The sequence below is a fragment of the Gasterosteus aculeatus genome, chromosome 12 (assembly GCF_964276395.1).
Source record: "Gasterosteus aculeatus chromosome 12, fGasAcu3.hap1.1, whole genome shotgun sequence".
Lineage (NCBI taxonomy): Eukaryota > Metazoa > Chordata > Actinopteri > Perciformes > Gasterosteidae > Gasterosteus > Gasterosteus aculeatus.
Genome location: NC_135700.1, coordinates 15,849,393 through 15,861,448, shown reverse-complemented (window position 1 = coordinate 15,861,448; position 12,056 = coordinate 15,849,393). Strand labels below are relative to the sequence as shown.

The 12,056-nt window shown below is 40.3% G+C and overlaps 1 long non-coding RNA gene across 1 annotated transcript; it reads left to right on the top strand.

The window, feature by feature from the left end:
- Positions 1-1,507: 1,507 nt before the first annotated feature.
- Positions 1,508-11,840, top strand: LOC144385302 (uncharacterized). The gene is made up of 3 exons (XR_013451527.1): positions 1,508-1,654; positions 1,731-1,792; positions 11,715-11,840. It is a non-coding gene; the product is annotated as an uncharacterized LOC144385302 (long non-coding RNA).
- Positions 11,841-12,056: the final 216 nt, after the last annotated feature.

The following is a 12,056-nucleotide window of genomic DNA, read 5'->3' as shown; positions in this document are numbered from 1 at the left end:
TGCCGACCTGCCAAGCTTACACTGAAGGGGGTTTGGCTACCGATCTCCTCTGCTATTGTCTGCCTGCCTAAGTGTTGCTGACAGGGGATTATGGCAAATACAAAACGCCGTATGGACCGACGAAACACAGTGCCAAACTTCCTGAAACACACGCATGCATGCATGAAGCTCCATGTTGAGAGCTCAGTTTGGCTGTACTCACTTTTCTGTGTGTATGTGTGTGTGTGTGTGCACCTCTGTTTGCATGGATATATATTCCATTTAGTTGTTTTTTAAATCTGCACCATTAGCTGTTCATTTTGAAGAGCAACAGTAATGTTAGTTCATCCTACATGTTCATACACTTTTGCATCTTGTAGCAGAAATGAAACCACCTGTTACTTTGTAGAGAACTACTGTCCAGCTGCCAAACTACTTTGAATTCATCTACTGTACTTGTTGGCGTGTTTGGTACACGTGTGTTTAAACCCTGTGATGTCTCTCGATCAGGACCAAGCGGTGGGTCCCATTGAACTATTTGTATCTTATGATAGGCCACCAGCCCCACAGCTTGCCATGGAGCCCAGTTGGGTTACCCTCATGAAAATATAATGAGCCAACATGTCACTCATGTTTCCAATGTCGCGATAGAGATGGGTCCCGTTATTGAAGATCTGTGCCAATTTATTGCATTAAGTGACTAGCGGTTTCGATCATGATGTAGTTGACTTATACTAGTCGAAAAGTATTCAAAATCCTAGGTAGCTTCAAATCGGACTGTGATCTAAAAATGCCCTGGATGGGTCATGATTTATGAAGCAATGTGGATATCACATGTCCCGTATCATCAACAGTGTTTGATCCAGAGATCATACTCTCTGGGATATCTTTAGATATGAAATTAAAGCATACTAAGTGCATGGATAGCATACCGCAGGATGTATAGCATTTCTGTCTTGCAGCCCAGTTGTGAAAACCATATCAAAGGATTCATGTGAACTGAATCATCATCATCATCATCACTCCGAGATTACATAGATTTCGCTTTATACTGTATATATACAGCTGCTATGTTTGGTCTGACAAACCTTTAAATGCGGTATATCTAAATAAATATTAATTCATTAATTTTGGTTGCATATTATTACATGATGTAAATACAATTATATTTTTCAGCATGCTCCATATCCAACTATTGCTCTCAGCATCAATGAACTGAGAGGAGTAACCGCGCAGAGTGGATGTTGTCCACAGTACACATATATATTTAGACTTTAGAAACTGTCCCCAGGGTGAGCATGTAAGTGTGCAGTACGTAGTGAGATTGTGAGTGTGTGAGCATGGTGTGCAAATGTTTGGGTGTGCATGTCCATGCGGTGTGTGTGGTGCAATGTGTTTTAGGCCATTCCAGCCAACCAATTGAGGTCAGCCGCTCAATAACTAGAGCATGTCACTGGTTAGTGCACAAGTTGGGTCAACCAATCAGAGGGACTGATGTGAGGTCAGAGTAAATAAGAGTCAGAGTGACGCTGACAGAGAGAAGATGAGGCGAGACAGAACCTCGGACATGTGTCAGAGATATGAAAAGTTTAAGAAATGAAATGTTATGTTTTCCCTTCAGCTGGGTTTTCTTGTTTAAATCAACAATCTTATCAATCCAATCAAAGTTATGATGGTCAGTCTTGTACTCTGCAACATACTATTCTTTCACTTGTTTCAGTACCAACTGAAGTATTTTTTTTGTCTAACAGTATTGCTGTTTTTGAAGACTGAGCACACTTCACAGCAGTTACCTGACTGTGAAGAATAGCAGGTAAGAAAATCAGAAATAACATACATGTTTCTTTTTAGGTTAAATAGCCAAGATGGAAAATATGTTGCAATACTGGCCAATACTGGCTAATTATAGCCGCTTGTTTTCAAGCGTGTATAGTATGAGTAGGAATACACATCAAAATTATGTTTTATTCTTTCCCTTTAATACATCTATTATAAATATTTTTAGATCTACTAGTGACAAATTGTACTACTTAGTTACTCAATCGTGTTAAATATTTTTGTTGTCAAAGTGTGTTACAAGATGGTAACAAAAAACAGACTTGAAATTTGCCGTTGTAAAAACGCAGCTGTTATATTATTATTGTTAGTGCTGAATTATTTGTCTTTGATTAAGTTTAGCATCCTGTGGTTAAGTATGATCACAGCCCAGGGGCCAACTGAGGCCTTTCTTTAAAATAATCCTCATGTTCTGTACTTGCAACAACTCTGTTATGATGTGTAAACAGTACACAGTAAATTTACAAAATCACAGCTGTTCCCACCAGCCATCCTGTCATTTGGAATTTAATGACATATCTTCTTCTGTTTGTACTTGTCTATTTGGCTATAGAACTGTCTTCGTTCGGGCTATAAGTGTTAGAAACGACACAGTTTGAGATTTGTTCCTCTTTTTGTTAGTGCTGCGGGTCACCCATTTTAAGGTTGTTTAGTCTATATGTGAAACATAATTTAGTTTCAAATGTTTGGCAGATCTTTTTCACCTTTTTCTGCAAATTTTAGGTTATTTTACTTTTTAACAACCAGATTACTTCATAGTATTACCCTCAAGCCTTTGATATCATCTGGAGGATGTAATCTAATCGTAGACGCTGCCTAATGGGAACTTCTATCTGGAAGTCTTTCTGGATGATGTGAGATCCTATTAATACTCGATGCAGTGGCTGCTAACTGCCTGTGTGTACACACACACACACACAATCACACAAATTGGTAACAAGAGACTTGAGGCTTCTCAAACACTTCAGGCTGAAGTCTACCTAAGGCCCCGATTATGTAATTAGCGCCACACACCATTGGTGACATCACTGCAAACAGGAAATGATTTAATATAAAATGGATCAAGGAGATATCATTGTGCTTAAGTTGGTTTTTCCTTCTATGTTTTTCATTCTCTCTGCCTACGGCTCGGTTCACTATCTTAATGGGAATAACTCAAACCCAAATAATTTGCATAATGATTTTAGGTCAACCTACTTGTCCACTGTCATTCCAGATCCTTCTTCCCACCCTGAGCATCATCATTCCTTCTTCTCATCAACCTTCTCTAAAGTTGTCGTGTCTGCCCGGTCTGGTGTCTTACTGTTCTCTATAAGCCTTCCGTATTTACTGCTAATCCCTTTTATGCTTCTCTCAGCCAGAGGCCCCAGTGAGATCCTGTAGATTTAGTCAGAAGTTGATCTCATGATTGGTATTCAGCTGTCAGAATGCGTCAGTCAAACTTTGGAGTCGATCCCCATTAAACTCTTAATGTATACCTCCATAGTGCAGTGTGTGTGTGTGTGTGTGTGTGTGTGTGTGTGTGTGTGTGTGTGTGTGCGTGTGCGTGTGCGTGCCGCTTCAGGATGTATGCAGCCGCATGTTCCTGAAGAGAGAGCCCGGTTTGAATTAATGTAGATACATATCCACGCTTCTCCTGATTTCCCAGGAAGTCGCCCTCCATCATCTTAAACGACATGAAAAGCGCTGGAGACAGATATATGCATGAATTAATTGGCTTGAATAGGAGTATTTAGAAACTTAATCCAAGGGGATTAACACAAGCAGCCCTCTCCGGATTTAAGCTTCTGTGCGTTCTCAGCAGAGGATTGTTTCATTTCACTTCATCCTCCTCCTCCTCACATGCCACCACCTTTAGTTCTTAGTCAGCCTCTAAAAAGCTGTCAAGTGTAGGATTAGCATTGTAGAATACCACTAGATAGCTAATTGCCCTAATAACCTTTAAAAAACTATAATGATTTTATTGTGAGATGTTTTAACTAAAGCGCTCCTGCTCTTGTTGGTGCCTTTCTGCTTACTACACACAAAGATCCTGCTGTTATTACAGGATTAGTGCAATATATTAGTCATTATAATCTTAACTGAATATCCCAATGATTTGTAAAGCATTGTGCTTTTGAAAGCTCTTTGCAAAGTCAAAAAGCATTTTTTAAAATGTGTTTACAACCTCAGAATAGTTTGTCAAGAATGAACACTAAACAACGTAATGCAATGCAATATATTGTTAATGTACACAATTGGTTGAGGTCCACTTTCTTTGACAAATAGTCATTATTGTGATGCTGAAGATCTCTTTCCATTTGATGGACATGTGATTCAGCATCAAGTCTTTCACAAAAGTGTTGTTGTTTACATGTAGTGAATAACTATACTTATTGAGACAACGATGTGTTATTAACAACTTCCCCAGCAAGATTTCTCCTTCGGCCTTCTTGCCTTCTCTCTTTTCCTTTTCTCCTCTCCTGCCTCTCATTTGTATCTTCTTCTTTTCTCAGCACTTGTCTCATGGTTTCTCCTCCTCTCGCCTCCTCCGCTCTCCCCGTTCTCCTTATAGCTCTCCTCACTCCTCTTCCCCTTCAGTGTCTCCCCTCCTTCGTTTATAAGCATCCCACTGCACGTCTGCGTGATACTGAGCAGATCAATGCCTATAGATTAGCTCATTGGAAGCCATTAGTTATGGGTTTTTATAAAGCTAGTCATTATTGTGCTTAATGTTGCAGAAAATTAAATTTAAAGTTGTGTACTGTGTTTTGGTTAAAAGTTGTTGATTCTTCCCCCTCTCACTCACTTACCAGCTGCTGTTTTTCCTGCCTTATTTGAATTCATTTTGCTGTGTGAGTATGTGAGGGTGTGTTTGTGCGTGCGTGCGTGCGTGCGTGTGGGTGTGTGTGCATGTTTAAGTCACTAAAAATAAATGCCAACCTTCTGAAAGTACATAACAGACAAATACACACAGAGGTGCATTAGTGTCACGGTTAATAAACCATCCCGCACCTTTGTCATGCCAAAAAAACCTTCAAGAAATCTGCCCATGCAACAACATGCTTGGCCACAGTACTGCACACGTACTGCAGTTTTTTTTCTCAGTGTTGGCAAATTCCTCTGTGGTCAGAGTGTCTGTATTCAGGGGTTTGATAACTTAAAACTGATGTCTGACGTGTTTTTTTTTTCTTTTTCACCCTCCATAAACATTTGATCTTCTTTTTCAAAGAGTTGAGGGTCCGGACTTAATTTTCACAATTTGAGACAAGCTCTTGGAAACCACAATCTTCTCTCGCATCATGTCCTCTGCCCTCCCACACTTTCACAGTAAAATCACAAAACTTACAACCACAGATTTCATTTAAATATTTACGTTTGGGACAATATTGTGTTCTCAAATTGATTCATGAAATCCACCACATCCATCCACAAAATGAGTTGCCTTTTTCTTTTCCCCTCTTACTTTTGGTCTCGACTGGTCACTTCCGAAATCCCTTTGCCCCATCTCTTCTCTTTCCCCCCTTAAACCCCATCAGCGTAACGCAGCCCTGCTTGACTCCCATCACTCCCATCTCTAAGTCTTTTTTTCCCCCCTAGGATTGGAACAGGAACAAGGCCTTGTTCCTGTTCCAATCCTCCCACCTCTCTCTTTTCCCCTCTTTCATCCCACAACAACCTCCCCCCCACCTTCCTCCTTGTCCTACCATCACTTTCCTTTCTTCCACATCCCTCTGGCCCCCCGTCTTGTCACTGCCTCCACATCCTCTTCTTGCCTCCCCGTCCCGAGTCCCTCTCCTTCCCACATCCACGTCCTCTCTAACTAAACAATAGATGCCTTGGGCTTTGCAAGATCGCTTCCCATATCCCACCCTTACACCATCAACACCACCCAGCCCCCTCCTCTCCCGCCCCATGATGATATGCAGAGTAGGGCAGCAGCCTTCTTTTGTTTAGCTTAGCGCAAATGAAAATTGCTAATCAATTTTTACCCCCTCTTATTTCATGGCGTGTAGTTCTTGCCCCTCCCCTGCCAGCTGTCTTTGCGTAGTTGTAGCGCCGGGCTGAAAGCTTCATTAGCAGGAGGACAGCGTGTTTTCCCCCTCAGCACCGTATTCATGGGATTGCTAAATATAGATTGGACATTGCTTGGTGTTAGTTATTGAATTAATGCAACGAGATACTTACTCGTGTTTGTCTTTTTTTTGACAAAAGCATAGAACTGAATTTTGTCTTGATTTCTTGATTTATAAACAATGATTATTAAGACATCACATTCCAAAGTTACTTTTATTGAAGACCGTTTTGCCCTCTAGCCAGGTCCTTCACAGTGCTTTCAACTCTCAAGCCTCATATATATGTTCTTAACTCATAACAGCATAATTCTGTTGATAGCTCATTTTTACACAGCGTTAAAATGACATTCACAGCCTGATTCTGACAAGAATATGCTTTAAAAAACCTGAATACGCAATGCACTCTATATGAAGACTGCGTGAGTCAGGATTGTGCCTCAACAGAACTTTACATACTGGCTTACCAGGAACCCATTATGAAAAAAAAAAGTCTTCTTTGCCAGTGGTGTCCAAGAACTTCCAGCAGAGCTGACATTTGCCTCCTCAGCATCAGAGCAGGGGAGCAAGATGTGGCTAATGCAGGCATGAAGTGCACAGGTCACAAGTCACGGGCTGGCCGGTGCTAATGGGATGGAATAAGAGAGAGAGAGAGAGAGAGAGAAAGCAGTTGATACAGTTCTGAAGTTGCTTTTATGTTTTTACCAAATGTGTGTCATTTTGGCCCAGTGTGAACGGTCAGTCTGCTTGAGAGGAATAATCACACGCTACTGTGATGAACTCTTACCACCCGTCTGTCAGAGAATATCTTGCAGAGCTACTTCGGGCCCGAACGGAAATCATCAAATTAACACTCAACTTCTAATATCTTCTCAAATTCAACCGTAAATGAAGTTAGAGGATTAAGTATGTGTTTAATCTGGGCCCTCAAGTTTGATTATGATATCATTTGACTTTCAAATGTCAGTGTTGGCATTTAAGGACAGCCCAGTAAAGAGAGCTTTGGACTCTCAAACTGTCCACAAGCAGTAACACAATGTTCATATCTTTTCTACTGCAGCATTTTAGGGTGACGTGGAACCACTGACAAGACTTAACATATTTTCCCATGCTAGGAGGCTTGAATTCATTTTTCTGTTTTTCTCTATTCCGTTTCCTTTGGATACATTACTGTGACTTTCAGCAACCTCAGTTTGCATATAACATCATATCAAAATATTGCACTCAGCACCACCATTTTGTTATTGACCCTCAGAGTTGCAGTCAGGATTTTCCCCTCTTCTCTCCCTCGGCTAGATGATCATAGTTTCCTCTCCTTCTACTTATAGCTCAAGGGTCTGTTTGTCACCTTATTTCACGGTATCTAGTTGCCCCCAAGCAGGCTATTATTAACGCCAGTAAATATAAATAAAGTGATACTTTCGTTCCGTTAAGAAGACACGACTGCCTTAATTCAATCAGACCTACTTGTTAATGTCTCTTGGTGACCGGGACAAAAGTGTTTGTCAGAGGTTTGCTGGACCTCATGAGACTGTGTGTGCACGAGTTAAACCAAGGACACTGATGGTCGCTGAGGTCTTTCCACTTTGATCAACATTGTTTGCCTAGAGTGGTAATTTCATTAGAACCACATCATACCACCGGGTATCAACTTACATTTTAACTACAGATCACAAGACAAATGGGTAGAACGGGCAAGAGGTTAACAAGACCAAATGACAATGTTAACTTGAATCGTCATTGAATCGTGATATAATGTCTCGTCATAATGTTACTGTTAGAGACTGTTGCCTTTCAAGAAATAAAGATGATCTCCAAATATAAACTAATATAACGATAATTAAAACACAGTGCAATGGAGATTCCATTGTGATCTATCAGTATTTGAGATTTTGCACATTTATAAGTTTACTGATTATTATACAGTATGTCCACATATAGAATATGTATGTATGTATAATATATCCAGTGTCCGCAGTCAAACACTCAAATTCAAAGTCTTCTCTAAAGTGAAACATATGGACTTCTTAACACTATTTTGCAGATGCTGAGCAGAGTTGTTTGTGTATTCATCTCATCTTGAGTGTAAAATGAACCAGAGTTTGCGGGAGATGTGAGAGCAGGTGTTGAACAGTTCTCTCTCTTTCTAGCTGTTTTTTTTGCATGCAGAGAATTTAAACTTGTTATTCACTTTTTTTTTTTTTGCACTTTTAGCTTTTTTTAGGTTTGAACAAAGAAACAGAATTTAAATCAGTGTTTTTTTGTCATATGTTTGACTGGTCATTTTCAGGTGCGGCACCCTTTGCATTCTAAGCACTTCCCGTGTGTGTGTGTGTGTGAGTCTAGTGGAAAAGCAGGAAGAGTTGCTAATCCTTGTGGCAGGCTAAGTAGAAAGGTTATTGATATTAATAGCTGACTGAATCACGTTCTGTCATACAGATGTCCCATACTGAGACGAGGTACATGAATAACTCCAGAACAAGACGGAGACATGGGTCAAAGGGAAAACCTGAGGCCGCAGCCTGCTGAGCCAATCAGCCACACAGATGACATTGTAACGGCAAAGAAGAAACTCCGTACAACTAGACCTGAACGCGGTGCCCATTCAAACCCTCTGCAAATGGGTACCAAGTATAGACTGTCAGTAGCTTTGGCAAAATAACCTTTCCGAGAGAGGGATCCCCAATATGTTGTGATTAAATTACATAGTGTTTAAGTTGTTTAATAGCTCAAATGAGAAGACATTGAATACAGTCAATTATTGCTTTTAGGGGAACTGAAGCTTTACAAGTTTTCACGTTGGCAGAGCTATGATGTTTAACGCTTTTTAGGAACATGAGTTAATAATGGCACATTCAGCGTTCTAATGAATGGGAAGGCTGTGTTTATTGACACGTTGCCGTTGTCGGTCGGTGGAAAAAGGTTAAGGGATATTTTTAACATGCTGCATTACAGTCATCCAGAGGTAAGACAGAAATATCTAGATCTGGACAGCAATAGCGGTTCTAAAAGTGAACTGAGGCTGTGAGAAGTTATTTTTAGCACCCTGGGTCACATTCTGTCGTCCACTTGTCAAATGCTGAACCGTCTGAAATCCTGTGAGGAGACGGAAGAAATACGAGTTAAACTGTAAAGAAGACGTGCATGAATTAACCATCTTTAATAATTCATAAGAAGTTGAGTAGAGTCAGATCTTGCATTGGATTGTTGATTAATTTGTTACGTAAAATAAGTATGCTTGTTCTGTGGCTGGTGTTAATTGAATCAACGTGTCTTGTTGTGTCGGTATCAGAAGCCAAGTGTTACGGCTGTATTTGGTGAGGTGTTAAAAAGAGGTTGTTTACTTTTACCCATATTTCTTGCTCACCACCGGTTGTGATATGCGGTTGTTCGGTGCAACGCAAAGCCTTTCATGAGAAACTGCTGACCTTACGAGTTTTATATGTCATTAGGCTGTAAGTGTGTAAGTTCCTATTTGTTTACGTGTGTTGTCACACCTATGCGCATCGTGCAGGTCTTCATAAGCTGTCCTTAATAAACTGGAAGATACCACAGCTTGCTTCAAAAGTGGCGGAAACAAGAGGGTCCAGTGGAATACACACACACACACACACACACACACACCAGCACTTCCTCCACTAATAGACATCAAGCAACAATGCTAAAAGAAAGCAATAACATGTGAGGTTTAATACATTAATTGATGTTACTAAATAGTGTAAGCGGATTTATAAAAAGCACCAGGCCGAGTAGTTGAATAGGAGTAAATGCAGAAAGAATACCCTCGAGGAGCAATAAACAGATTTTATAGACGATCTTATCATGTTTGTCAAAGATAATTCATGTGATTGCCGTTACATGTTGGCATAAAAGCCAGTAAGCCACAGAGACTGGTTGAGTCTTGACAAATTTGATTTACATCAATAAAACGCAGTAAGTCAAGCGGTTGAAGAGGATAACTGCTAACAATACTCTTGAGTCATACAGTCATACATCGCATCGGTTTGTATTTATCTGTCAGACGCATTGCCGGGGCCCCGAGAGAGACGGAAAGTACACATTCACACGAAAACAGATGCACTTCAAACGCATACAGGAAGCAAACACGCATACAAACTAGTGTGGAAATATGGAACACAAACATGCAACACATACAGTACATCTTAAATTCTAGTCCTTTATCTACAAGAATTATTTTGCTTCAATTTGTGTGTGGGTGTATGTGTCCCTCCTCACTCCCTTGAGTACTCTCACCTCTTCAACCTGTCTCAACCTTTCCACCTTGCACATTCCCCTCCTGACTAAAACTAGGTCTTCCTCTTCTCTCTTTCCTTCTCCTGCCATTACGCTGCCTCTTGCTCTCTCCATTTCTTTTGGTTATATATATATATTTCTCTCTCTTCCTCGGTGTGGAGATACCCCCAGTGACCCTGTCCATGACCACTGACCTCAGGGGTAAATGCAAGGTCCCACCTCACCAGGAAATAAAGACATTAGTTTCCTCCCACCGTCTGACCCCGCTCACCTCCCTCGTCTTCCCTCACCCTTCCTCCATAACACTCTCCCTAAATCCCCTTTGTACCACCTCCTGTTCTTTTGGGGAGGGGGGGGGGTTGTTCCCCTCCCTTCAGCCAACCTCTCAACACTGTTTTCTCATCGTGTCCCATCATATTGTGCTACACCAAACAATGCATTATCAACTTATTTTATCCCTGCTCTCATTTTACTCTTTATTTAATTTAAGTCAGACGACACTCATTTATCCCAAATGTATGTTATTATTTAGAATATCTTTTTAAAAATTGAAAACTATGTTCTCTAAAAAAACAAAACATGATAGTCTCATGATTATGATTGTCAGCCTTGTTGCTTTTGAAATATAATGTTAAAAGATATTGTGAATACAACATGATACCACTCTGACTGATGATGACACACAGTTTATTTTTTTATTTCTAAAATGCGAATGTTGCGGTCATTCTCAATTCCTTTTGACATCTGCATCTGTTACATACAGATGCTCAAATCAAACCCCAAACCTTTGTGTACAGCGTTCATTCAAAACAGGAAGAGTTTTGTTTATTTTCTGTATGTATACTTGTCAGCGGCTTTATCTGCATGACTCAGCTTCAAACTGTAGACCTAAATCAGAGGTATGGAGCAAAAACGGAACAAATGGGATGTTATATATTAACCTTTCAATGGGAACTTTTCCTGTCTATTCTCTAGGGATGTTTCTAACTGTACACTAGATTCCTGGTTTTCCCTTGAGAGATGCCGCGTCTACTCCACAGCCATTCCCTTATTGAGCAATCTTTCTGCTGAAATCTAATCCAGACTTCTCTGCATTGTTGTCTTTGTCCGTCGATGCTACGATCCACTAATAATAGTGGGAATTATCTTTTTAAATATCAAAATGATTAATGTACTGACCTATCTACAGTATCCCGTTAATATTATGACATAAGTGATAAAAGCCTCAATTTTATAACTTCTAATTTGAGAACAACTTGTTTGTTTGTGTCTAGAAATCGAGATTAAACTGTCCACAATGTTACTGGTAACATTCAAATTACGTTTAGAACACATCGGCTTTTGTGTCAGCCTGTTTGTAGTCTGCATATCTGCTAGCCAACAACAAACTAAATGAATTGGAAAGGAGGGCAAAATATTTCCCAGAAATAGACTTTGGGAAGAAAAAGTGTTTGCATACAGTTTTGTGAGGCGGCTTGTCTTTGTGTGGTTGGAAGTATGTCTCTGTGTCTGCTTGTATATGAGATACCATGGTTTCATGCTTCTTTGCATGTGAGTCTGCATCATTAGTGTGTTGTTTTTTTTCATCCACAGAGGGGGGAAAAAAGACAAGCTTTCCCATGAGACCACTCTTCTTCTTCTCTGCCTCACTCCCTTGTTTCCAAGAGGAGGAGAGAAAACATTTGTCTGGTGCTGTACACAGCAGTAATACAAGTCAAGTGAGTCACCTGCGTGCAGTGCTTTGCTTTATGCATATTCATAACTTTTTACCATCTCAGGATATGGAGCATAAACACAGACGGAAAACAGCGTACATACCTCATTTCTTCTTGCTTCCCCCCTTCCTCTCTGCTCTAAATCCCCCTCGCTTCCCTCAAAAGAAGTTGTCTGAACTTAACAGAAAACTAAAAGGATTTTGCTTTTGCTACTGTATAA